Source organism: Ambystoma mexicanum, chromosome 1q (genome assembly GCF_040938575.1).
Source record: "Ambystoma mexicanum isolate Mex_15411 chromosome 1q, UKY_AmexF1_1, whole genome shotgun sequence".
Lineage (NCBI taxonomy): Eukaryota > Metazoa > Chordata > Amphibia > Caudata > Ambystomatidae > Ambystoma > Ambystoma mexicanum.
In genome coordinates this window covers 463,797,877-463,824,526 of record NC_090922.1, presented here as the reverse complement: position 1 = coordinate 463,824,526, position 26,650 = coordinate 463,797,877, and positions in this window count along the sequence as shown.

Sequence of the window (26,650 nt, the reverse complement as noted above, 5' to 3'; positions counted from 1 at the left end):
AATGTATTCCACGTTCCGTCTAAATCTAGGGTCTTCGGAATACATTAGTAAACAGTGGTATTCTGATACTGTTATTTGTGTGCATCTTTCATCATATCTTCCACCTTTTCCAGTTGAGAAGAGTAGAGGAAAGGCATGTGCTTCTACGCTTGCTTCTCATAAACTGATTGGCACTCCTTTGTATTTCCACATATGATATGTGCATCGTCTATGGTGTCTTTGGAGTGCAGTGGGTGAATTGTGTAGTGGTCTAAAATATTGGAGGCTGCACTAGTATCTAGATGCTCAAATTGGCCAGTTGTTTGGGGGGTCCTGAATTCTTTCAGTTATTTCTCTCAGGTTTTCTTCATCGTTTATTTCCTTGTAGTATTCATTGTTTTCTTTTAGGTATTGCAAGGCTTCCCTAACTTTGCTTAAGTCCCCCAGTTGCTGTCAATTTTTGTTTTTTTGTAGGTAAACTATTTACTAGGATAATCAAAGACTCTTCTATTGGCCTTTGCACTCATACAGGGTCTACATTTTCTTTGAGAGCTAATGGTAAATAAACTACTTTCCCACGAATGTCTCTCAGTAATTCGGTGGGAGGCAATTTTGCAGTTTTCGGTGAAATCGTATTATTGCTTGAAATTGGTGCACTGTTTGGATTATAATGCGCTCATACAAATTAAGCTGCTGCAATGCGTTTGGCATGGGAAATACTTTCAAATTATTACTGATTGCCCGTGAAGGCCTTTGGTTATTGTCAAGTTTTGCAGTGCATTTTGTGCACAGTATGAAGGTGGTCGTAAATTCGTATTTGTTTTCAGCTACAAGGTACAGAGCTAATTGAAACGATTCTGACTCCTCATTGCCTTCTATTTTCTCCATTATATCTATAGTATTGTTGCTCTTTTTATAGAAAGTTCTACGACAACACACACATACTTGGTTTGGCATTTCAGCTGCTGTGCTTTTGAACTTTTGTATTTCTTTTCTGTATGTGTGATATAAAAAGTTGATAGCTGCAATGCTGTCAGCACTGTTGTCTGAAACTGCTGGAGTTTGTAAGTGCTCTTCAGTTCCACAATATTTCCTTTGGATGTGCTCTATTGCTTCGTGCACTTGTTTGGCTGTCCCGTGTTGGAGAATATAATTTAAATGTTGCAGCGCTACAGCTGGACTTTTTGCATAGTACAGTTTGTAAACTAGAATTCTGACTGTTGAATGGTGGGTTGCTAACATTTTGATACGGTGGAAGGGGCTTTTGCAAGCATGTGCAGAAATACAGGTTAAGGAATGTCCTCGTATTCCTGTGTAGTTGCGCACTGGGCAGGAGTCCCTAGTTTGCAGTATTTTTATTTGTATTTCGTCTTTGCCTTTGACATACTGATTGAGGAATTGCTGCAAAGATTTGATTAAGCATTGTCTAACGTTACACATTGATGTGCAAGGCCATTTGTAGGTGAGGCATGTTGGTTTGGTGGAATGGAGGGTGACATCTAAGTTTGATGGGGCTATTTCTGAAAGCAGTGTTTCCTCTTCCATTATGGTATTGTGTATCTTTTCATACCCTCGTCCACTCCCATGTAAGGCAATTTGGTTTGTTTGTTCTTGTTTGTATGATACTTCTTTGAAGTATGGCTCTGTGTTGGTGGGGTGACTCCACTCACCTGTACAGATGTGGCAAAAGGTATCTATACTGGTATTGCATTTGTTTTGCACAGTGCTCACAATTTACCAATTCATCTTGTTAGTGGTTTCATTCTGTTCAAAATTACTATAAACGATTTCCGTTTTACGATCATTACACTGTCTACAAGAGCTTCCAGGATTACTTATCTGCGGTGGGTTTTGAGGGTTGAGCAAGATTTCTGCCCTATACTTATGAGGTTCTGAAGGGCTCTGTGGTGGAACATTTTTTGTAAAAGTAATGTTTTGGAATGCTTGCTTGTGCTAACATTACCATTTGTACATGCTCTGTTAGCAGTTGTGCGCGTTGCACTGTTTTTAGTGCTTTTCTTTTCATTTGCTCATTTTGCCAGATGACCTACACTGTCTTTACTGGTAGATGCATCCGTTTTCCTTAATGACTGCATTATCTCTTCTCCTTCAACTTTCTCTAGAAGTTCTGCTTGCAGTGGATGGCTACTTTCTATGTGTTTAGATTGTGTAGCTCTATTTCTACGTTGCTTTCTGCGGAGTTACAGTTTGGTAGGCATTGTGTAGTAGCTGTTGGTGAAGAAAGGGAAGTGTGGGTGTGCAGATTTTCAAATGTATATGTCTGCAATGTGCATGAGTTGGTCAATAGGAGGGTAGGCATATAAGTGTGTCAATGTGCAACGGCCTCTAACTTTCGGTTGGGACCAGTATCTTACTATGTGGGGATTACTCTAATGGTGGCGACATACCAAACACTAAGCACCTGTAGAGGTGTAATGAGTAAGAATGAAGTACATACTGGTGGATTGCTGCAAATCTGTATGCTACAATACAACAATAGTGCACTCTTCTAGTAAGACGTACAACACTGTGATGGTATTATACTTACTTTGTTGTTTGGTGCAAGTAGCTTTATTGCAGGTTGCATTTTGAAGTGCACACGCCAGCGGCTTTCCCGAGAGAGGTGGGTACTGCACCTGTATAAGAAGATGGTAAGAAAATATGTTGACTAATGACATAGTGCTTACATGTATAGAATACATTCTTTAAAAGTATATGGGGATGTCATGGCAGAAAGAGAAAGTGTGTGTGTATAAATGGAAGGCTTACTATTGTATTGTATGACCTCTTAGTGAACATGTGTGTGTATTACTGTAGGACTATTTACTTTCAAAGTGGAGTACTTTGCATTGTAGAAAGGATGACAAAAAGGTGGGGAAAGATGTACAGAGTGCAAAGCAGAATTCTTTTGTGTGTGTATTTGCATGTACTTCTCTGCCTATATATGCTTGCTACATGAGTGGAGCCATTGCTTCTGGTCTTTAATTTCCCTATGCGCATTTATGAATGTTACAGTTGTCAATGCACACATACATTTGTTTATTTTTTTACTACTTATGTAATCTATGAAGTGTGAAAGGTAAGTGGCAGGAAACAGTTGGTATGCATGCAATGTATGCACTTGGCTTAGTCTGGTGGGAAACGCTGACTGATCCTTTTGTGTTCAATGTTGACAAATTGGATAGGAGCTGCGTTAATGGGGGAAAGCATTGTAAAAATGACGGCACAAAAGAAGAGAGTACCCGTTTGCATATAACAATGGCTGCTATGGGCAAATGGCACATTTGCTACCACCTACCACTCTAGGAGCCATTTTATAGTAGGTGATGGGAGAAATAACAGTAGGAATTTTGCATACGTTATGGAGATTCAGTTCCAGGTACGCTCTTGCTACGAACTTATAACACAGTTGCAAATGTGCTGTACAAAAACTAGTAATACATATAAAGTGTGGTGATGGGTAGCAATCCTGGAGATATACCTAGGTCCGATAGCACAGCGAGTAGAGCGCTTGCTTTGACATCTGTGCAGAACCTGCAGGGCCAAACTCAGCCTTTCATCCTTCCAAGGTCGATAAATGAGCACCACACACCATTGGTAATAATAAGCAGCGCTCAGATACCTGAGGGTTCGTAGTGCTATATAAATGCTAAATTATTATTATTATTATTTTTATCTGGATGCAGAACTAGCAGGTGCTTTTGATTTACAGGACACTTGACCTCTGAGTGTTTAACGGTTGGTATGGACTGTTCAACAGAGGTGATAGCGTTAGATGCACAATTCTTGGATGTAATTGGTGGATGCGTATGTGACCTTTTACCAGTAGCCAATGAGGGACTGCTGGGAAAAGACTACTGGAAAGGGAAGAAGGACTGCCCTGCTTTACTGGGGCTTGGCCCTCGCGGTAGTTGCAGAAATCACACATTCTACATGCTGTCCTTCTTAATGTGCTTGCCATGGAAATGGCACTAAGGATTTTCGAATCAGTTCTATGTCTGCTTTTATGTTCCATGCTAGGATTTTCTTCTATGTCCATGAGAACCTGAGTGCTTCTAGTCTGCCGTTTGTCAGTGGAGCTGATATTTTTTTTTCCCCACGTTGAGATTAGTGTTCTGTTCCACAAGGTAAAATATAGGTTGCAGGCACGCGTGTAATAATGTAAGGAGGAAAAGCAGAGAGCAATCCTCACGAAATACCACTCAAAAAGGTGTTTTTTTACAAATCACTTTAGTAAAATAAAAAAAAACACTTTTCACAACTACCACCAAAGCGGCCATTCTATATGATGCTTCAAATATGTTTGCGCAGCCCACGACACAGGCCAATATGTTGGCGAAAGTCACGCCATTTGGAGGTGCGCACGTGCAACATCCAGGTCTTTTCAGGGTGGCTGGAATGGAAATGGGACTGTGCAGGAGTTGGGATTGGTCAATACGATTTCCTGGGTTTGGTTTGTAGTGACAGAATGTGCCAGAAAGTCTGTTTGCAAACAGGAGTGGAGATGGCTATGGTTGTGCCGTTCAGTAGGCAGACTATATGGCTTTTGGGTGACTCCTAGATACATTGGCTACACAGAATGCTATGCACTGGCAGCACATCTTGGGTTCCATAATGTCCCTGTGCACTGGTACGGGATACATGCGATGAAGTGGCTCCATGTGGGTCCTCTTTGTGCCAGTTTGATGAAGCAAGCTCATCCAGACATTATTATTGTTCATTGTGGAGGGAACAGCTTAGGATATGTTAGTAGCGGGCATGTGCAGGTCGGGCAGTGATATCTTATTTTCCCCTTAATATGTTCTTCCACAAAAGATTTCAAGGCAGCAAATTGGTTCAGCAAATCATCCATTGTGGCATCCAGGTGGTCTACTTTTATATGTACAGCGTTTCTTTCACTTTCAGTGGAGGTATGTTGCTGTGTAAAAGGTGCCGCTTCTGGTGCGCTCCTTTGTTTTCCCGTATGTTCTGAACAAAAATTTTTATTTAGGTTACATGAAGCAATATATTGCAATTGTCTTAATTTTGACACTGCGTTCCCTACCTATGGGGATACTATGCTCAATCATTTTGTCATGCGGGAAATTCTCCTCCAGCCATTCTAGGGTGCCTGCCCTTGCAGTAACTCTTTCCCTTTTCACACTGCAGCGGGTAGCAATGGGGCTATCGTCCTCACTAATTTCTTCATGCAGAAAATTCTCTTCCAGCCATTCTAGGGTGTTATCCATTGCTGCGCACAAACAGAAAACATCATGCTTTCCTACTATTGTACACTACCGGACCTGTGCAATTATAACATAAACGTATGTGTACTTACCACGTTGAAGTGTTGTTCCACTCTCAGTAGTTGGCGTCTCTACCTCTTCCTCTTCGTCCTTTGTTGGATTGTGAAGCAGGTGTGTGGTAAGATTGATGAAGGCAAATGTTAATTCTCTTGTTGGTGCTTTCCATTATGCTGTATAGCCTGTGGCTTTGCGCTGTTTGTTGCGCAAGTACAGACTTTGTACAGCTACTGCATTTTCGCTTCCCATTCATGCACTTGCTGATGTTTCTATATGTTGTTTGTCTTTGCTCCATGTTATCACTTTTTACGACCACCCCTCCCTTTCTCGGCAGGTTGGACTCCACCCGATGTTCGCGAACAGACGCACGGTTCGCAACCACTGTGGCTATTAGTATAGAGCCACTGGCTTCAATATGCTGTACAGTACATCTATACAAACTAAGAGTATCCTGTTAAAAACGAATGGAATTCAGTGAAACAAACATTATTAAAGGGACGTTATGGTTAAGTTGCGCTACTAAAATCCTATAACCTATACTGAAAAAACTATGATAAAACAACATCATGGTTAAAGTGCCCTACTAAAAACCTATGAAATTCACTAACAAAAAAACATTGGTAAAGGGACTTTATGGTTAAGTTGTAAAAACCTTTCCTATTTACTGCAAAAATTAGCCTAAAGCAACGTTATGGTTAAAGTGCCCTACTAAAAACCTATGAAATTCACTAACAAAAAATGTTTTTAAAGTTTTTTAAAGGGATGTTATGGTTACAGGTAAAGCCACAAAACCCCAGAAATGTGCATGTTATCGTAAGCTAAGCAACCATAACTCGCGCTACCACTGTGCACTGCAAGGACTAACACCCATGACATCAAAGATGACATCACAAATGTCATTGTTGACATGACTGATGACATCACACGTGTATTTAGTTTTCATGAAAAGCCTCCACAAGGGATTGGCATTGTGCCGTTGGATCAGAGATCATTGGAAGAACTATTATGAGATAAACAGTTAATTAACTAATGCATTTCTATAAACAGCATTGCATTACAGAGTTCGTTCCAGTACATGGCCCAACTCATGTACAAACATAGGCATTGTCTGCAGCATGCATCATGCAGGTGCACTATTCAAAATCTTCCCATGTTGGATAGTGAAATGATGAATGCTTTTGTTTCAAAGTTTTATGTACTGTTCAACATTTAATAAGTAGCTAAGAATGCCTCATTTACTTCACAATGGTACTAAAATACACACAATATATAAGGAGACGACTACATATACAAATATGAGCATCTACAAGGACAGTACAGTTAGCAACACAGTAGCAGTACTACCAGAAAGTGTTCATACCCTAACTGATTATCTTCAGGCACAGAAATGATTGCTGTGTTTCAGGCTTACTTCTTCCCCTATGTATATGTAAGATTTCATGTGCCTGAACCCTAAGGAAAGTAGTGTAAGACCATATGAGAAGGGTAAGGTCAACAAATATAGTACCTTTTACATTTTTAGTTCCTGACTCCCAGTGAAGAAAAACACCCGGCGTACATATGTCACTGAACAAAAACAGAGGGAGACACACATGTGATGTCATCAGTCATGTCATCAATGACATTTTTGATGTCATCTTTGATGTCATGGGTGTTAGTCCTTGCAGTGTACAGTGGTAGCGTGAGTTATGGTTGCTTAACTTACCATAACTGGCAAATTTCGGTGGTTTTGCGGTTTTACCTGTAACCATAATGTCGCTGTTACAATTTTTTTCCATTGATTTTCATAGGTTTTCTAGTAGTGCAACTTAACCATAACGTCCGTTTAACAACATTTTTGTTAGTGAATATATATATATATATACATTCGCATCAGAAGAAACTGTTCGAAATTGGAAACATTTGATGTTGAATGCGCATGCATGGTGTGCAAATTTAAACAGCGTGGATATCCCAAAAGAATTTTGGAAAGAGCCTACCAGGAACCAAGAACGCTCCACACTCTTGATAAACAAAGTTGTTCCACCTTCATAGATTTGCAACAGTGAGACACGTCTTATTCTCACCTATGGTAATGCTTCTCATCAAATACAACACATCATGCGTAAACATTGGCATGTTTTACAGCTGGATGAGAAGTTAGGGGAGACTCTGGGAGAAAAGATGAACATAACTTTCAGGCGTTCTGCCTCTCTCAAAGACAATTTAGTCTCCAGCTTTATGAATACACCTGCTGCACCCACTGGTACTTTTTGGCTGAATACAACCACTACAGGCTTTTTTAAGTGCAGGAAATGTAAGGCCTGCAAATATGCCAAAGATGTTTCCCACTACGAGCATCCTATTCTAGCAAAGAGTATTCCCATATCATCGCGAATCACTTGTGACATTGAGTTCGTAGTGTACGTACTCACATGTCCCTGTGATAAGTGGTATGTAGGAAGACTTAAATTGCATATGCTCCAGCATGTACAGGCTATTAAAAATGTGGACCTGTCATACGCCATGGCTGTACATGTTAAGGAAATTCACAAATGAAAACCAGATGCTCTCACTTTTTTTGGCATTCACACCATAGCCAAACACCCAAGGGGTGGAAATAGGAAATTGGCACTTAGGCAATTGGAAACAAAATGCATCCTGGACTTAGAAACTAAAAAACCTAAAGGCCATAATTTAGATGAGGACCTCTATGCCTTCTTAGGAACCTAATATAGCAGGATTGATGCATAGTTGTGATGATCACTGCAGTTATATAGATGTTCTCAAATATTTTGCTACAATTTACAATGATGCTATGTTTCAATGCCTTTCCGTATCTTACTGTGGCAATTCAATTGGCTATTTATTATGATAACTTTTCATTTGTTTGTAGCAGTCTGGTATACATAATTATGTTTCAAAAGATACTGTACACACTAGTCCTATAGGATGCTTCAGGATGGGGTATACCTGCACTTCTTTATTTTCGGAATACAGGATTTGGCCCATTCTCTTTTCCTTCTCCTTTTCTCTCCCTTTTCCTTTCAACTCTGTACATAGATTATTATTTTTTCTGCAATAAATCTTCATTCCTCTTTGACTCTATTTCAGCTATTCCAGGTACTCTTCGGTTGCTTAGGACTGTTTGTTGGCTTGCGCTTGCTTTAGATCTGTCACAGGACATATTCACTTTAACTTTTGGTGATTTTGGAGAGTTTCTCTTACATAAGACATGTATCTCCATCCTGTGACATTTGAAAGGTTAATTATTTTAAGCACAGCTTCTTTTTAGTAGCTTGTTTTGCTATACTGTTTATTACTTTTTGTTTCCTTGAAAGTACACATCAGTTTGTTATGGGGTCCTAATACATTGACACTTACTCCTTCACTTATTATTTTTATTCTCGATCCTGAAGTGGCAGGCACCTTTATAATCTTTATCCGTAAATGTGGAGTTCTTGTCTAGCATATTTTCTCGTTTATCCAGGTATATTTTACTATGATCTCACAGGGCATAGGCTACCGATGGGACTAGACATATATAGTACTCTAGATGGCTAGAGATAGCATCAAGATTTACATTGATGGATGTTCTAGCTCTATCGGTAACATTCCAAGTGTATGCATGAACTAGCCATAGCTATTGATATTCTCTTTTAAGAAAAATTTCTTTGCAGTTTTTGCACAGATAAAATTGTTTACAAAGAATGGTTTCAAACACTATGCACTTTATTGCCTTGGGATTTCTCAATCCATTCTACTTTGCATATTTGCACAGGTTGAATTGTTTATCATGCCAATTTGCACTTGCACTATGCACTTTACCATCTATTTTTATGGCTTGAATTTTTGTTATAGTAATAGATATCTGCACTGTGCACTTTATCAAACCACGCCTGCCCAAATTGAGGACATATCAACAGTGTATGTTTTACCTATATTACGAGGAACATAGACATTAACATATTGCAGCTTTTTTACTCCATTTATCTCTGGCAATCAAAGGTGTTTTTATACATGGTCTATATTTATCTTGTATATGGTGGTTTTAAATGTGCAATATGTTGGATGATTTACGCATTATGTTTTTATGTAGTGCATTATGCACACGCGAACATTTAACTTTGCATCTTCCATGGAATTTTGATGCAACACAACTATGTTATAATTTTCCAAGATATACAATGTATAAGTCCAATGTAACTTGTTTTGAAATGAAGCTTTGTTGCACAGCAAACACCTCACGCTTTGGTGCAGTCACGCTATGAATTGCCAGTGTTAAGATGTCCGCCGCTTTTGCGAACCAGTGAGACACTGCTGACTCTAATCGGAGACACTCTATCTGCTTATGGGTACATAGAGTCTGTAGAGTCTTTTTTAGTGACCTCGTTCATGTTTTGTACTTTCTACGTGATCAAGCGGTGTGACACCGTGAAACGCGGCGTTCTTGCAGTTACTTGCCATGTTGACTGAAGTAAAATAAAAGAATTTCCAGTCTTGACGAGCCACTGTGTTTTTTGTCTTTTAGTAGAGAGTCACTTAGACGTTCTCTACTGTTTTGAAGGCGTGCAATCCATTAACATTTTGCCTGGTCCCTCACGGACCTGGACCCAGAAGGTTTTTTCAAATATATATAAATATATATCTATATATATCCAAAGGAAAGGAGAAAAAGGCGAACCGCACTCCCGCAGGCCAGATGCCAATAGCAGACTCCAAAATTGCGGACAAAATCAAGAAAACACTGTGTAGTGAATACGGATGTTTTTTTAATGTTTAAAAAGTTGCACAAAAAAGTATACAGCACAAAGAGCAGCAACACAAACACAGGCAAAGCTAGGACGCCGTGGTGCACGACCTGCAATACAACGCGTTCTGCGTTACACTGAGCGCTTGATCACGTGGGGGGAGAAAGGGTTATCTGGTATAAATATAGACAATACAGGCAGTCCCACAACTCTGTCAATCAGACTCTGAAAGTGCCATGGCAGTAGGTGGGAACACTGGCAGCCATGATGGAATGGAGTCAGGAGCATGAATATACATGGGAGGCTGAAATCAAACCTATGCAGAAATGGATCAAGGGGTAAAACCACAAACTAGGCGCATAGTCCACATATACTGCTAAATATGTGGCATAAAAAAATCTGTGTAGTGTTGAAATCAACATACATATCAAAATACCATATATACACAGTAATCGATAAAAGCAAGTATAAAACAAGATGTGGCAGAATAATCCCCGAATTTCAAATAGACATGCACACAGTAAAACAGGAGATTTTGTTCTACATATTGGAAAAGGCTGTATGGAAGAATAGCAAATATTGAGTGTTAAACTAAGCAGAGCTATATGCAGCAATAAAAAAGCATATGAGGTGCCCAAAAGAAAAGGGCAAGCAATGACAACTGAATACAGATGAGGCAACAAGTAGGTATAGTAGTTGCAAAGATTATAAAAATATGGAAAGGGCTAAAGTGCTAGTGCAGGAATGGAGATGGAATCACCGCCATTAGGCGCAATACAATAAAGACCCAAAGTATGGAGTCACAGTAAAAAACAACCATACCTGAGCATAGGACATGCCGAATATAATAAGTCCTATATGTGAAAATACTCAAACCTACACACTTAATTGCAAACAAGGTTGTAAGGAAAATGGAAACAAAACACAATAGTAATGGTAAAACTAATACACACCTCATAATATAAAATAATGCAAAAATTCATTCCACTGTAAAAGCCAACCAAGGCAGCTAATATAAAGGCTGGTTGCTGCTCTTAAAATTGAGTCAGGGCAAATAGTATGTGATACATGATACGGGGACAGGTAATGTTCCACAAATAAAGTGCATGAATGACAACAAAACAACACTATGTCGTCAAGACCTCAAATTATTGGGGCCAGAATAAAGTGCAAGTGCAGAGCAGCTGGAACAGTCCTGAAAATAAAATGCCCCAATGGCAATTATCATGACCCTGTGGTTATGTAAACACATAGCAATATAAATACCAAGGTAAAGTTACATTAGACAAATATAAAATCCATTGGATGAAACAGGCAGAGCAGACCACCAAGAGACAGAAAGAGAAAAACAGCAGACCAAAGCCGCAAAGGTAAGAAAGCCAAAAATAAACCCCTACATGAGGAAAAAGATAAATACTACTCCCCCACAGATTGCGAAAGTAAGCAGCCAGATCATGAAGAATTAATGTTAATAAGATGAAAAGTAAGACAGTCATACTCAAGGCTAAAGTAACCCATTAAGGAACAAAAACGAAAGTCGTAAATAGACATAATCATGAAGGAACAAGATAAAAGAAAAAGAAAAATCAAAACCGGACTTGGGGAGAAACGCAAGAGAAGGGAAACTAAGTGCCCAAAAATGTATACAGTTCCTCATCCACATTGTGACCCTTTGGATACTTGGTATCAAAGTCCAAAATTAATCTTGTTTCAAGTTGTCTTAGTTTCAAGACACAATCCCCACCCCTGGGGTGAATGGGCACATGCGCCACTGCAAAGAATGTTAACAAATTTAAATTGTTCTCATGTTCCTGTTTAAAATGTTTGGACATGGGGTACGAAGGATCAGAGTTATTGATGGCTCTGAGATGTTGAAGAATTCTCAATTTGAGTTTGCATGTCATACTCCCAATGTACCTTTTCATACAAGGGCGTGAGAGAACGTACACCACAAAAGTAGTGTCAGAATTGATCGAATACCCATGTTTCACAAAGTCAGCATATATTCACTGAAAAGACTTGGTTAAAGAGATGTTATAGTTAAGTTGCACAAAAACCTATGAAATTCAGAGAAAAAACATTGTTAAAGGGACGTTATGGTTACAAGTAAAACCGAAAAACCCTTGAAATTTGCCAGTTATGGTAAGCTAAGCAACCATAACTCATGCCACCACCATGCACTGCTAAAACTAACATCCAGGACATCAAAGATTACATCACAAATGTCATTGATGACATCATGGTAAACAATTGTATCCTCATGAAACAATTAAATTATACATTTAGTATCATGGACCTGGCATTGGACTGACTGATTTGTTTTTCTCACTAACCTCCCTTCCCAGCTGCTACTGGGCTGTTTGTACTGCACCACCTCACTGTGTACCTGTTTTATTCTATAATTGTGGTACCAGCGCCCTGTCTTTCTGCTACCCTGTGGCTGCTGTCTTTGGGCCCTCTACTTTCAAGATCCTCTGAGGCCAAAAACCTTGGGATCATCTTTCAGTCCTCTATCTCCTTTACTACTTACATTTTGAAGCCTGTAAAAAAGCCCATGCTTTCAGTTTGCCCTTCTTACAGACATTGTACCGTTCCTCACCTTCCCCCAGAAGCTGAACTGAACGTTTGTAGAGCCATGGTCCTGGTCCTTAACCTCCCCCTTTGTTGTATATGCCCCTTTGGCTAATCTAGAATGGGGCTGCAGGACTTAGCATTGACCTGAAGCCCAGGGATCATATTGCTGCAGCCTTAAAATGTATACATTGGCTTTTGCTAATTGCAAGAACTACAATATGTATTACTTTATTTCCCTAAATACTGCTCTGCCAGAGCCCTCAGCTGCTGTAACTCCTAAACTCTGATTGTCAAACGCTTTTTGAAACAAAGCGTGGCAGGCATGTCTCTGTGTTCGGCTGGTGCCTCTCTTTCAAACAGCTTTCCTGCTCCTCTTATACTTGAGCTGGACTTCCTTAAATTCTGGAAACTTCTGAAAACTCTGCTTTTGTGTTCCTGTTTTACTTAATCACTTCCCTGCTAACTCACACCACTGCCACTGAGACTGATGGCCTGGTCCCTCATGACCCTAACAGGTTCCAGGCCCTACATCTAGTTGACACCACAACACTCTAACCCCTTTAGCAGTGCCCTTGTAGGTCTACCACCTGCCGACTGTGTACCACGCCCTTTGAACTCCTCTGCCCCAGCAGGTAGCTCGAAGCCTCCCACCTTGGCATCCCCTGGCACTTTACTTCTGGGCTCCTATGAGCACTTGGAAATCCCTACTCCTGTTTCCATTCATGCACTTCTTTTACTGCACAGAACATATGTGCATTTATAGCAGCAGTGTTTACAATTTGTTCGGATATGGAAGGGAATTGCACATTCAAAGGATTTGTAGATCATTTTAAGTGCCAGTTGTTGTGTGCAAGTTTAATATGTGGATAGGGTTATTTGTAGAGTTTGTTTTACTTATTGTTGGAAATATGTGTGACAGTTTCAAAGCATGCAATGAGGGAGTGCTACAAACATAACAGTAAAAGGGTAGAAGGGCTGGTTTGTGCAATGGTGTGCACGTGCAATCCGGGTGTTAGGCAGAATCCAGTGCAGTTCCCTTAGGGAGCACTACACCAGATTAAGACTACAGGTATGAGCAAGAAAATCCCCTTTGATATCAGTCTGTACCACAAAGATTTAGTTGGTAGCTGTGGCTAAGCAGTCAGACTTATCTAAAGAGGGAAATGAGTAGTATTCAGGGTTTATACACTAGGTATTACAGCACTATGGCACAAGGAAACACTGACCAAAGCTTTGTATCAAAAAGAGAATATATAGATTTATTTTATACACATCTAAGTCAACACATCAATCACAGTTGATAAAGCAAGTTAAATGTAGTCAAGGAAAGTATATACAACTGTCAGGAATCGGCCCGGGAGTCGCAGGAGTCTAAATAGGCTAGCGCCGTCCCCGCCGTCTCAGAGAAAACAAGGTCAGGCTACTTTGTATCAGCGGTCATGATCCACTCGGTTACCTCGTATTAAAGGCTTAATCCACGGCGATAAGAACTTGGTACAACCTCGTCCTTCAGGGTTCTTGCATTGGCAGTTACCATGGAGATTTAGGGCAGTGACGTCGACCCGCACCACGGCTGCCGCTCGTTCAGATCATGTGATCGGAACTTGATAAACTCTAGCCTGCAGTAAACTTGTTGCTTCTGATTTTGAATTTGGAGTTGCTACGTGCCTTCTGAATATCCTTGTTTCTCTGTTCCTTGAACCCTTGTTTTCCTGTCTTGCCCTGCTACCTTGCACTTTGAGTACCTCTTGTCGGTGCATTTCCCCCTCGCCTTCTGCCTACCTGTTCCTTTCATCTTTCCAGCCTTCCCGCGGAACTAACCCCGTTCTGCCCCACTGCTAAATTGTTGCCGAACCAGACCTCGCCCAGAATTTGCCTTTGTCTCACGTTTTTGTCTTCGGAACTTTTCTCAGCTACCGACCTGGACTGCCTTATGGATTGCCACTGCCTCTCAACTTGATCAACCTGGTTTATACTCATGTGTGGATCGCATAGGATTACTTCCTGCTTCTGGGGTTCCACCTGACCAGTGCTCCTCATCAAGACTGCTGGTACACTACTCCTCTCCGTTCCACGGTACGGACTAGAGACTTCCGTGGTACCATCAGGGGGCAGAGGCAGGAGCGTCCTCGTTTCGTCGGGGATTGTACTGCTGACCCTTAGACGTACGCGTGCCGGCGGGAATAGTCCTACACCCCTGTACCTGGCGGTCTTACTGGAGCATTGGTTGCCTATGGAATTCTTGTTACCAGTCCCATGGTAAGAGTGTCTGTCCTATTTCATGTTTCTGTTTTTTGATGTCCCTTGTGTAAGCATTACAGATTGTTTTTCTTGTATATTGTAACAGGTATTTCTGCTCCTTGTGACGTCGGCATAAAAAAGCATTCTGTTTGCAACTGGAATACGGTTGCACACGAGGGAGTCTGCTGCCACGCACGTTTGGGTCCATTCTTCCAAACAATTGATCCCTGGTGCTGGTTTATTTATATCCAGACACAGGGTTACATTGTAGGGTAGAATCCTTCTTCTACACTACGAGGGCAACCTAAGAAGGCAATCTTGACATAATCAGAAGCCTCTTATATCACCCCCATGGACCCAAACGATGTTCTGACCCAGATTATGCAAATAGTTACTGATTTACGGGCGGATATGATGGCAGCTCATACCGCTACCCAACAGCGCATCAATGAGATACAGGCAGGGATGGTTTATACCGCTCCTCCTGTAGTTGACCCTATGGCCCCCTCAGGTTCAGGAATGGCTGGGTCTGGTCAGGAATCAGGCCCTGTTTTTATGACAGCTCATTTCCCTCTAGCCCAACCAGAAAGGTTCACTGGAGACCCTCGTACTTATCATACCTTCCTGAATCAGTGTCGTCTGCATATTTTTATGTAGACCTTCCTCGTTTCCTGATTCAAAAACCAAGGCGGCTTTTCTCTTGTCCCATCTTGGTGGGACTGCAGCATCATGGGCTAACCCCTTACTTGAACAGGGTAGTCCATTGTTGTTCGACTGTGATGCTTTGATTGCGGCAATGAGTCGGGTATTTGATACCCGGTACAAGACCCAAGCCACGGATATTGAACTTTTGAAGCTACATCAGGGGGATTCCCCGTTGTTGGCTTATTTGGCCCGGTTTAATCAACTTGTGGCTGAAACCGGGTGGCCTGAGGACAAGAAGTCCTCTATTTTCTATCATGGACTATCCGACTCCCTGAAAGATACCTTGTCTACGGTACCTATTGTACCCACAACCTTTCCGGAACTCTTAGATATGGTTCTTCAGATCGACTCAAGGAGAGCCGAAAGGAAAGGAGAAAAAAGGGCTTCTACACCCTTGGCTATGTTACCTCCAGCTCCCGTTCAGGGGGGACTGGAACCAATGCAGATTGGAGCTATTCGGGGCCCTTTAACTCCTGAAGAAAGGGAGATCCGAAAGAAGAACAACCTTTGTTTCTATTGTGGTTCATCAGAACATCTGTTAAAAACCTCACTAAGAAACCCAAGCGTCAGGGAAACACCAAAGCCCGGCAGTAGAGGGAGTCACTCTGCCGAGCTCACCATTCCTTGACTCCATGACTAAGAGGCCTTTCCTTGTTCCTACCAGTTGCGCCCTGGCCCCGTACCAGGAATGGTACATTGATGCGGTTTTGGATTCTGGAGCCACCGGTAATTATGTTGATGAGGCCTTCGCTAAGAAACTAGGCATCCCAGTAGTTACCAAGTCCCAACCAGAAATGGTTAATACTGTGGATGGTTCGATACTGCTTTCTGGCCTAGTTATGGAACAAACGGTGGATTTAGTGCTAACCACCTGCCAAGGTCATGAAGAGACGATTAGTTTCGATTTGATCGCAGCACCACAATATCGGCTAATCTTGGGTCTACCTTGGCTGAGACGTCATAATCCGGTGGTAGATTGGAACTCAGGGGAACTGGAATTTGTGTCCGCCTATTGTGAGACCTCATGTTTTCCCTCGATTCCCCAATCAAGGAATCCGTGTCGACCATTGCTGCATGGCGTCTCCACTATCGGAGCCATTGTTACTACACTATTACCCGAAGAATATGCTGCCTTTGGGGATGTATTTGATGTGAAAGGAGCAGAAATCCTCCCTCCTCATAGGCCATATGATTGTCCTATCGATCTAATTCCTGGGGCCAAAATACCTGTCGGTCGTATTTACTCACTGACGCAAAAGGAGGAAGGTATTCTAAAGGAAAATATTGATAAATCCCTAAAAAATGGATTTATGCGCCACTCACGTTCACCGGCTGCTTCTCCAATGTTTTCTGTACCCAAAAAGGAAGGGGATCTCAGGCCATGTATAGACTATCGTGCTCTTAACGCCATTACCATCAGAAATCAATATCCGATTCCCCTAATATCTGTCCTTCTTGACCAACTCGGGTCTTCTAAGATCTTCACCAAACTAGACCTACGAGGGGCTTACAATTTAGTCAGAATAAGGGATGGGGACGAGTGGAAAACTGCTTTTAAGACCAAATATGGTCTTTTTGAGTATTGTGTAATGCCTCTTGGGCTGTGCAACGCCCCGGCTACATTTCAACATTTCGTTAACGACATATTCAGAGATATGAGTGATCGATTTCTTGTCCTGTATCTTGATGATATTCTCATATATTCAGACTCCTATGAAAACCATGTACAACATGTTCGTCAAGTTTTACAACGATTAAGGGAGCATTCCCTGTATGCTAAACGAGAAAAATGTATCGTTCACGTGAAATCTGTGGAATTCCTTGGGTATGACATAACAGACCAGGGAATACAGATGAGTAAGAACAAAGTAAAAGCAGTTTTGGATTGGCCGGTTACAAAAGATCTAAAAACATTACAGTCGTTCTTGGGATTTGCCAATTTTTACCGGCGCTTTGTCCGTTCATTCTCTGAAATCGTCACTCCGTTGATGTCCTTGACTAGCAACAAAAAGGTTTTTGCCTGGGATCAAAAGGCTCAAGACGCTTTTTAATCCCTCAAGTTAGCTTTCACTTTCACTACAGCCCCAGTACTCCAACATCCTAACCCACTTCAGCAATTTGTGGTCGAGGTGGATGCCTCCGATACGGCAGTAGGAGCCGTTCCATCACAGGCCTGTCGTGACTCTACGGCATACATCCTGTAGCCTACCACTCCAGGAAACTCTCTGTTCATGAACAGAATTATACAATCACTGAGCGTGAACTCTTGGCCGTAAAAGACGCGTTCACCGTCTGGAGGCATCATTTGCTCGGTACCCGGCTTCCTGTCCAAGTATACACTGATCATCGCAATCTAGTCGCCATTCGCTCTGTGAAATGTACCACCGCCAGACTAGCTCGCTGGCATGAGTTCTTTTCCGCTTTCAATTTTACAATCACTTATCGGCCGGGTTCTTGTAACACCAAGGCAGACGCTCTATCACGTATTCCGGGAACCGACGCATCAAAACCGGTTCCTACTCCAGTATTACTCCCCAGTCAGGTGATTTGTGGTTGTACGGTCAAGCCCACGTTAAGGGCTCTCCTGAAGAGCTGGGTTAAGCAAAACCCACAGGTCATTAAGGATGAGAATATCCGGGTCATGAATTTGCTAGCCTATCTTCATGAAAAATTATATCTTCCCACCGACGCAACTGTAACGCTCACCTGACTCCCACGGAGGCGCTGGCCTGGTTCGCGCTGCTGTGACCTCTTCTAAAGTGATGCGCAGGGTTCAGAAGACGGACTGGACCGGGCCCCCAAATCTGGCTTGTCTGGCTCGCAGAAGTATCCTTCTTAGGGTCTGGAAGGACGAGCTCTCCATCCTGCTTCTGATGCAGGGGCGCGTTGGTATCCAGTTACTTCACTGGATTTTCGGATTGGTGAGAACCAAACTTGCTTGGCTTCATGGTAAGTTTTTTGATAAGAGGTTCCCCTTGTGTCCATGCATTAATGTACTAATGCTAGTGTCTTTTTCCCCATAGGGGCCGGGGTACGGAATGCCGGGGAACAGGCACCGACCCGAGATGAGAGGTGAAATCCTTGTAGAAATCAGGTAAGTCTTTAATGAGCGTTTTTGGTAATGTCTTTTCATTCGCTCATTAACGCTGATGTCTTTTTTTCCCCTTAGGGGCCGGGGTCCGGAAATGCCAGGATGCGGCGCGGACCCGAAATGAAGAGGGAATGAATCAACAGGTAAGTCTTAACATGGAGATTTAGCTTTCCTTATTCCCTTCTCTCTCTCACCTTTTGTTCTGGTCTTTTTCTCCCTAGGCGCTGGGGCGTGACTGCGAATCCGGATGATCGCTGCTGAACATGGAGGCGCCCAGTAAAGGTGAGTGGAATGCGGCGCTGCAGCGATCGACGCGATGAGCTTTTAAATAAAAGTCTTCCTTTTCAGGATTGTCGGCGAGATGTCTCCGGGATGCGGATTTAGCAGGTAAGGACTTTTCCTTCTTCTGTTCTCTTCTTCTCTTCCTTTGCAGGTGATCCAGGATGCTGGCAGGCGTGGCAGAAGTCAGGATGCAGGAGCAGACACGGTGAGCATCCAGCTGCTAGATGCAGAACAACGCGAAGCACGTGTGGCTGTTCGGGTGGGGTTTAAATATCCTTGGAAGAAGTTCCAGGTATGTATCCTTCCTCCAATCAGGTATGTATCCTTCCCCGACCACGCCCGGATGGTAAATTAGTGCCCACAGGTAAAGTAGTTCCTTTCAGGCCTCAAGGAGGCCGGGATCCTGCAGCATGGTCTGCATCAGGTAAGTGCACCCAAGCACCTCCATAATGAGCCTGGCGCCCATGGCACCAGGACTGATGTCTTTTATGAGCCTGGCGCCATAGGCACCAGGACACTGTCCAAAGGGCCCCTATATGGGGTTGCTGGGTCCTTCCTTGGGGACTGGATGTCTGCTTTCGGGGACGCAGGGCCTGAACCGGCTCCCCGGGAGCGGGTATCATGACAGCACTCCCCCCCAAGGCCCCTCTCAAGGTTGTTCCCTCCGGGGGTTTTGGTTTTTCTGGGAAGAGTCGGTGGAATTTCCTGACTAATCGAGGTGTATGCACATGGTCGCTGGTTTCCCACGACCTCTCCTGAGGTCCGTACCCCTTCCAATCAATTAGGTAGAACAGTTTTGACCTAAACATTTTTGAGTCTAAAATGTTCTTCACTTCGAATTCGGGCTCCCCATCTATTTGAATAGGTTCTGGAGGTTTGAGTAGTCGGGTTCCGGGTACCACTGGTTTCAGAAGTGACACATGAAAAACAGGGTGAATTCGCATACTAGCTGGTAAATCAAGTTTAACAGCCACTGGGTTAATTATTGCCGTAATAGAATAAGGTCCCAGATAGTTTGGGTTAAAAGTTTGAGGCCCTTTGAGTGGTAAATGTCTGGTAGCTAACCACACTTGATCCCCAATCTGATACGGAGGTGCTTCACTCCGATGTAGATCAGCATTCTCCTTGTATTTTCTCTTGGCTTGTTTTAAATGCGTAGTTGCCTCTTTGAAGGCTTGGGTAATTGTAGAATGCAGATGTTCTACTGCAGGCATTCCGAGGTTCTGAGGTGAGTCAAGGTTTGAGGTTCGAGGGTGATGCCCAAACAAAGTTCAAAAAGGACTGTGGCCAGTTCCAGAGTGTACCGAATTATTATATGCGTATTCGGCTATCCAAAGGATGTCTTTCCAGTTGCTTTCAGATTGCTGTAACATACACCGTAAGTATTGCTCAAGGGTCTGATTTGTCCTCTCGGTCTGACCATCGGTCTGAGGGTGGTGACTGGTCGATAATCTTACGTCGATCTGCGCCATTTGACAACATTTGTGCCAGAATTGGGAAATGAATTGGCTTCCCCGGTCAGAGATTAGTATAGATGGGAATCCATGTAGCCAAACAATATTTTAGAGGAATTCTTTGGCTAAGACAGAAGCTGAAGGTAAACCTTTCAAAGGAATAAAGTGGGCCATTTTGGAAAACAAATCCACAATTACCAGAATAGTATTGTACCCCGAACAAGGAGGCAGGTCCGTAATAAAATCCATTGATAGGGTGTGCCAGGGTGCTGGCGGTATGTCTAGAGGCTGAAGGAGACCGGCTGGTCTTTTCTTTTGACTTTTATTTTGGGCGCAAACACCACAGGACATCACAAAAGATTTAACATATTTTCGCCAAAAGAGGGCCACCAAAATTGTCGTTTCACCTTTTCCTCTGTCTTGGCAATACCGGGGTGTCCCTCTATTAATGTATCATGATAACCGGAAATAACTAGTTCGTGTAATTCCTTATGTGGCAGGAATAAGCGTCCTTGGAAATAAGGTAAACCATTATCTATGGTAAAGTCTGATCCCTTTTGTATCCAATCCTGTAAGGTTGTAGGGTCCAGGAGTTGTTTCACTCTGGCTTGAATGTCTTCAAGCGTCTGTAACGATGTCATGCCTAGAATCCTCTGTTCGGGAATTATTGGTACTGGTTCTGAGTTTGTCACAGATTCTCCCATTCCAATTCGGGATAAGGCATCTGCTTTGCCATTCTTGCAGCCAGGTCGATAGGTAATCACGAAATCAAATTCAGCGAAAAACAAAGCCCATCGGAGCTGCCATGATGACTGAGCCTTGGCGGTTTTCAAATACTGTAAATTCCGGTGATCAGTGATCACTGTGATGGTATGTCGAGCGCCAAGTAGATAATGCCGCCAGGCTTTAAAAGCGGACTTAATAGCTAACAGTTCTTTGTCCGTGATTGCATAATTAACCTCGGGTGCCGAGAATTTTCTGGACCAAAATGCTACGGGATGCAGTTGGTTGGTTTCGGGTTCTCTTTGGGACAGGACAGCTCCCATGGCTAGGCTGGATGCGTCAGTCTCGACGACATAAGGGAGATCTGGACGCGGGTGTTTCAATATAGGTGTGGAGGTAAACTTAGCTTTTAAATCCTGAAAGGCCTGCTCGGCTTCTTCAGACCATTCAAAACGTTTATTTTTCGTCAAGAGTGCAGTAATGGGTTGTACCACGCGTGAAAATACCGGGATAAACCTGCGATAGAAATTGGCAAAGCCGAGCATGCTTTGAACCCCTTTTACAAAGCTAGGTGATGGCCATTTGAGGATGGCATCCACTTTTCTTGAGTCCATTCGGACTCCTTTGGGTGTCAGGATGAAACCTAGAAACTCAACTTCTGTGGTATGGAAAACACATTTCTCCAATTTAGCAAATAGTTTGTGTTGGTGCAGTTTTTCAAGTACTGCCCTGACGTGTTTTCTGTGATCAGATTCCGAAGAGGAGTACACCAGAATGTCATCGATATATACGACAACACAAACATCGAAGAGTTCCCGAAGGACATCATTCATGAAGTATTGGAAGGCAGCCGGCGCGTTACACAATCCGAAAGGCCTCACCTGGTACTCGAATAATCCGTATTTAGTACAGAAGGCAGTTTTCCATTCGTCGCCTTCTTTAACTCGTACCAGATGATAAGCACCCCGGAGATCTAACTTGGTGTATATGCAAGCGTCCTTCACCTGGTCAAGGAGTTCAGGGATCAGAGGCAGAGGATAACGGTTTTTAACCGTTATCTGGTTCAATGCGCGGTAATCGATACAAGTTCTAAGGTCGCCTTCTTTTTTGGGCACGAAGAACAAAGCCGAGGATGCCGGGGACTTTGACGGGCGAATAAAACCATTAGCTAGGTATTGATCCAAATATTGTCTCAAATGCAGATTCTCAGGTTCGGTAAGGGCATAAATCCTGCTACAAGGGGGTTGTGCACCGGGCACCAGATCGATTTGGCAATCGTACGATCTGTGAGGAGGTAACGTGTTGGCCTGTTCCTTTTGGAAGACGTCCTGAAAGTCTTGGTATTCCGGAGGTAGTTGCATGGAGGCAGAGGTTACAGATGCTAGATTAATCTTCAGGTTTTCTGGGTAGCAGGTTTGTGTACAATCCGGGAAGGTTATTCTCTTAGCTCGCCAATCAATTCGAGGATTATGTGTCTCTAACCAAGGGATTCCAAGAATAACCTGAAACTGTGGAGCCTTGATTACATCAAACACAACACCCTCCCGATGGCCGTCGGGACCAATAAGAGTCACCTCAGTAGTGGAATGTGCAACCGGTTCAGAGGCAATTTCATATCCATCGACTGTGGTGATGACATCTTTGCTGGTTTTAGGACGGAGAGGGAGGTTAATCCTAGAGACCAATTCACGATCCACATAGTTTCCAATAGCCCCACTATCGATGTATGCCTTTATTGCATACAACCGCTTAGGCTGTTCTGGATCTACGAGAACCATTGGCACAATGAAATGCGAGGTCTGAGAGTTAGTTTTCAAGCTCGGCAAGCGGACCCCTACACTTGTCGGGCGGAGTCGTTTCCCGAAACAGAGTCTTCATGGTTTTCATCAGCGGCTCCTACCGCCTTTCGGGGTGGTTTTGCCGGGCAATCTCGTAGAAAGTGTCCAGAATTCCCACAATAAAGACATAATTTTAACTGCCGCCTCCTTTCACGTTCCTTTTGAGTTAAGGGTCCTTTAACCCCTCCAATTTGCATAGGCTCAGAGACATCAACTCCCTTGGGATTAGCATGGGTCTTGACCAACACCTGGGTCTCAAACCTGGACCGATCTGCTTTTATGTTTAGAAGTCTGTGATCCAATTGGACCACTAAGTCTATATACTCTGTGCATTCATGGGGCAGATTTACAACTTGGGCCAAGACATCTTTAAGGTCTCCGCGTAGGCCTCGATAAAACAACGTTACTCTTTTATCCTCAGGCCATCCCGTTTCCACAATTAGTCTATTAAAGGTTGCAATATAGGATAGGAGGTCCTGATTGCCCTGTCGCAGGGATAGAAGTTTGTCATCCAGAGCCTGCCCCTGAGAGTGTCGAGCAAATAACCTTTCCATGCTTGCTTGAAACCTTTGAAAATCACGGAGAATCGGGTCATCTTGAGTAACTAGTGGAACTGACCAATCGGCAGCGCAGCCGCTGAGATCTGACAATACAAAGGCTACCTTGGTCTGATCATTAGGGAAGGCCCCAGGTCTGCATAGGAAGTGCAAACGACACTGATTCATGAATACGGCGAATCGTTTAGGGTCCCAGCAAAGCGTTCAGGTGGGGCCAGCGGCATGTTTCCAGGTAGATTAATCTGCACAGGGTTACTGGAAACCACAGGAGCGAGGTTACCTCCGGAACCGGGTAGAGGAGTTTTCCCAGCTTGACCTTGCAAAAGCTGTCTGGCCAGGTCATCAGTTCTTTCCTTTGATATTATTAATTCCCTCCTGAGGGCATTAGTCTCTTGACGAGCGGCATGTACTTCGACCCGTAATTCCCCCAGTAATTGGGCCAACTGATCAGTCTCAGAACTTTCCATAGCGCCTGGGTGGGAATTTGTAGGAAGGCTTCGCATTCTGTAACGCTCACCTGACTCCCACGGAGGCGCTGGCCTGGTTCGCGCTGCTGTGACCTCTTCTAAGGTGATGCGCAGGGTTCAGAAGACGGACTGGACCGGGCCCCCAAATCTGGCTTGTCTGGCTCGCAGAAGTATCCTTCTTAGGGTCTGGAAGGACGAGCTCTCCATCCTGCTTCTGATGCAGGGGCGCATTGGTATCCAGTTACTTCACTGGATTTTCGGATTGTTGAGAACCAAACTTGCTTGGCTTCCAGGTAAGTTTTTTGATAAGAGGTTCCCCTTGTGTCCATGCATTAATGTACTAATGCTAGTGTCTTTTTCCCCATAGGGGCCGGGGTACGGAATGCCGGGGAACATGCACCGACCCGAGATGAGAGGTGAAATCCTTGTAGAAATCAGGTAAGTCTTTAATGAGCGTTTTTTGGTAATGTCTTTTCATTCGCTCATTAACGCTGATGTCTTTTTTTCCCCTTAGGGGCCGGGGTCTGGAAATGCCAGGATGCGGCGCGGACCCAAAATGAAGAGGGAATGAATCAACAGGTAAGTCTTAACATGGAGATTTAGCTTTCCTTATTCCCTTCTCTCTCTCACCTTTTGTTCTGGTCTTTTTCTCCCTAGGCGCTGGGGCGTGACTGCGAATCCGGATGATCGCTGCTGAACATGGAGGCGCCCAGTAAAGGTGAGTGGAATGCGGCGCTGCAGCGATCGACGCGATGAGCTTTTAAATAAAAGTCTTCCTTTTCAGGATTGTCGGCGAGATGTCTCCGGGATGCGTATTTAGCAGGTAAGGACTTTTCCTTCTTCTGTTTTCTTCTTCTCTTCCTTTGCAGGTGATCCAGGATGCTGGCAGGCGTGGCAGAAGTCAGGATGCAGGAGCAGACACGGTGAGCATCCAGCTGCTAGATGCAGAACAACGCGAAGCACGTGTGGCTGTTCGGGTGGGGTTTAAATAGCCTTGGAAGAAGTTCCAGGTATGTATCCTTCCTCCAATCAGGTATGTATCCTTCCCCGACCACGCCCGGATGGTAAATTAGTCCCACAGGTAAAGTAGTTCCTTTCAGGCCTCAAGGAGGCCGGGATCCTGCAGCATGGTCTGCATCAGGTAAGTGCACCCAAGCACCTCCATAATGAGCCTGGCGCCTATGGCGCCAGGACTGATGTCTTTTATGAGCCTGGCGCCATAGGCGCCAGGACACTGTCCAAAGGGCCCCTATATGGGGTTGCTGGGTCCTTCCTTGGGGACTGGATGTCCGCTTTCGGGGACGCAGGGCCTGAACCGGCTCCCCGGGAGCGGGCATCATGACAGCAACTCGTTCCATGGCATTGAATTGGTGCCATGATTCTAAGTTCTCTGCACACCCGGGGATTAGAAAAACCATGGAATTACTGGAGAGATGGGCATGGTGGCCTACCATGAGGTCCGACACTGTCCAGTACATCAAGACCTGTGCTGTTTGTGCTCAGGGCAAATCAACTCATGCAAAACCTATGGGGTTGTTGCATCCCTTGCCCGTCCCCAGGTTACCATGGACTGTGATATCTATGGATTTCATTGTAGAGTTACCTCCAATCAATGGCCACAATACCATCTGGGTTGTTGATGATTATTTGACGAAGTCTGCCTTGTTTATACCCTGTTCGGGATTGCCTTCTGCCCCAGCCTTAGCTGAATTGTTTATTTCCCATGTGTTCCAACGTTTCGGTCTTCCTAGTATCATTGTCACGGATCAAGGGTCACAATTCACTTCACTTTCTGGAGGGCTATCACAACGTCCTTGGGCATAGAAGGCAGGTATTTCAGCGCATATCACCCTCAGACTGATGGGCAAACGGAGAGAATCAACGCAACTCTAGAACAATACCTCCGTTGTCTTCTGCTCCATTATCAGGGTTCTTGGACATCTTGTTTGGCCATGGCTGAATTTGCGTATAATAATTCCTTGCATACTGCCACAGGGGTCACTCTGTTTTTTGCTCTTTATGGACATCATCCACGTACCTTGCCATTGCCTTCGCCTGCTGGATCCAGTAACCCGGCAGCTAATTCCTGTGTCCAGTCAGTTACGGTTCTGCATACCCAAGTGAGACAACATCTGTTGGAGGCCCAAAAACTTAGTAAACAGCATGCGGATGCCCATCGTTCGGCATCTCCAACTTACTCCCCAGGTATGCAGGTCTGGTTATCCACACGGAATTTGCGCTTACCTGGTCGCAGTTCCCTCATGCCTCGGTTCTCTGTCCCTTTCATGGTCTCTGAAGTAATTAACCCGGTGGCTGTCCGTTTACAGCTTCCTTCCACTTGGAAGATCCATCCTGTCTTCCACGTCTTGCTCCTGAAACCTGTTCAAGGGGGTTCACTGTTACTAGTCCCGAAACGTTCCCTACCTGCTATTGGCTTGGACGAGTACAAGGTTCAGCAGATTATGGACACCAAGGTTCGTCGTGGTGTCCGCCTCTTCCTTGTTGACTGGAAGGGTTATGGGCCGGAAGACCGGACTTGGGAGCCTTTGGAAAATATACACGCTCCGACCTGTTTGCGGGATTTTTGGGTTTCCCGTAGAGGGAGACATTCTTTGAGGTGGGGTACTGTCAGGAATCGGCCCGGGAGTCGCAGGAGTCTAAATAGGCTAGCGCCGTCCCCGCCGTCTCAGAGAAAACAAGGTCAGGCTACATTGTATCAGTGGTCAC